This window comes from Mastomys coucha, unplaced genomic scaffold (assembly GCF_008632895.1).
Source record: "Mastomys coucha isolate ucsf_1 unplaced genomic scaffold, UCSF_Mcou_1 pScaffold20, whole genome shotgun sequence".
Taxonomy (NCBI): Eukaryota; Metazoa; Chordata; class Mammalia; order Rodentia; family Muridae; genus Mastomys; species Mastomys coucha.
Window position 1 is genome coordinate 64,029,049 of NW_022196903.1, and position 2,229 is coordinate 64,031,277.

The 2,229-nt window shown below is 53.2% G+C and overlaps 1 pseudogene; it reads left to right on the top strand.

Moving 5' to 3' along the window:
• The first annotated feature begins 377 nt into the window (after positions 1–377).
• LOC116098168 lies at positions 378–758 on the top strand (annotated as a pseudogene).
• Positions 759–2,229: the final 1,471 nt, after the last annotated feature.

Consider the following 2,229-nt stretch of genomic DNA (forward strand, 5'->3'; position numbering starts at 1 on the left):
GAAGAAGAAGAAGAAGAAGAAGAAGAAGAAGAAGAAGAAGAAGAAGAAGAAGAAGAAAGAAGAAAGAAAGAAGAAGAACAAGGTCATCCTCTGTTTTGCAGGCAAATGAATGGAACTAGAAAATATCCTGGCTCCCGCCTTCGCCCGCTTCCGGTAGTCATCGTTGCCGCTGCTGCCGCTGCTGCTCCTGCTGCTGCTGAGGCTGCAGGCGGAGGCCGGAGGACCGGGCGGCGGCGGCGGCGACCAGAGCGGTATCGCAGCGGGAGGACCCAGCGAGGGAGGGCGAGCTGAGAGCCTCGCGCCAGGAGCCAGAGCCGCCTGTGCCCTGCCGCCGCCGCCGCCGCCGCTGCACAAAGCCTTGAGCCTGCACCGGAGCCATGTCCGCGTCGGCGGGCGGTGGCCACCAGCCCAGCCAGAGCCGCGCCATCCCCACGCGCACCGTGGCGATCAGTGACGCAGCGCAGCTACCTCAGGACTACTGCACCACGCCCGGGGGGACGCTGTTCTCCACGACGTCGGGAGGAACCCGTATCATTTATGACTGAAAATTTCTGTTGGACCACCGCAATTCTCCAATGGCGCAGACCCCACCTTGCCATCTGCCCAATATCCCTGGAGTCACCAGTCCTGGCGCCTTAATCGAAGACTCCAGAGTGGAAGTGAACAACTTGAACAACCTGAACCATCACGACAGGAAGCACGCCGTTGGGGATGAGGCTCAGTTTGAGATGGACATCTGACTGCTGCAGTGTCGAAGGAGGCCTGTGTGCACCTGACTGGGCCAGTAGGAACACAGTGTGCAGAGAAGCTCCAATCCCCCTGCCCCCTCTGGGTGCCAAATAATGGGAGATGAGCTCTATCCAACCACATCTTTCCCTGTCTCCTCCCCTCCGCCCAGTTAAGGTTAGGTTGATGAATAAGCCCATGGATTATTCTGTGGAGCTGACCAGTCCACACATGAAAGCCATCCCTGTAGCTTCCCTGGTCATTTCCCAAAAATCTCCTTGCCCTCCTGAGACTTGCCCCAAGTCTAGGACAGTCTCCAGGCAGCACCTCTGCTTGCAGGGCTTGGGGGTGAAGGATACTTAGTGCCCATGGCTGTTCCTGGGCTCTCTGTCCTTCCCTGCAGCTGATGGAGCGCTGGGTGTGGGGGACGTTTGTCCTCCTCAACACTGGAGCACAACCCCTGTACCTCCTGCACCTCTGCTGCATTCCTGGGACATGTGACACCAACCTCCCCTTTTCTCTGGGAGGAAGGCTTCTGACTTGTCTTAGGTGTGATAGCTCATCCCCCCATTCCTTTACCTAATTAATTGGCACAGGTATTTTTTTTTAAGTCCCTCCTAAAGTGATCCCTTGGTGACCAGCTGGTCTTTGCCTGTCTGACATTCTTTCTACCTGCATCCTGCAAGCAGTGTCTGAGTTCTGTCTGCTCCCAGAGCAGAAGTGCCAACCCTGGCCTGCACCTGGTGGGTATAACCTGGTCACAACGGTCCACCTGAGAATACATCCGGGGCCTCTGAAGAGGCCCCAGCCAGGGTGCAGTCAGCCTCAGGGGTCATGGTCTTGAAACCTGGTGCACCTTAGTAGATTGGATATCCTGCAGGTTACTATACCTTGAGTTTAAAGTTGACTTCCTCTTAATTTCTCCCCTACTTTGGATTTGCTTTTTGCTTGGCTGCCGAGAGAGAAACACAGGCTAAGACAGTACATTCCTCCCGGGTCTCTTCACTTTTCTCATCATCCGTCCTTCCCTCTCTCCTTAAACTCTTTTCCTTCTGGTTCTTCCACTGGGCCATTTTCCAAATCTACATCAGAGATGCCTCCCATGTTGGTATCTGATAATATCTGTCTCTCCTTATCAGAGGAGAGAACTTTTATTTTTAAGATGACTACAGACCTATTTTTAGATAAGTTTTCAGTACAATTTTGAACTGCAACTTTTTTTTAACAAAACATCTTCCAGTGTTGGGAAGGTTATTTAAAAAAAAAAAAATGTTTGTAGGCAAGTCCACTGTTGTCACTGTCCTTTGTCTCCCATAGCTCCTTCCTGTGCCCTCGAGTTTTGGGGCCTCTCTGGAGTGTAGAATGGGTGTTTTGTGAAACTGGACCAGTCTGCCTTGCCATGAGCTATTGAATAAAACTCCTCTCCTCCTCCCTCCTCCTCCTCTTTCTCCTCTCCTCTCTGCCTCCCTTGCATCCCACTCTCCTGGTACTGTGGTCCACGTG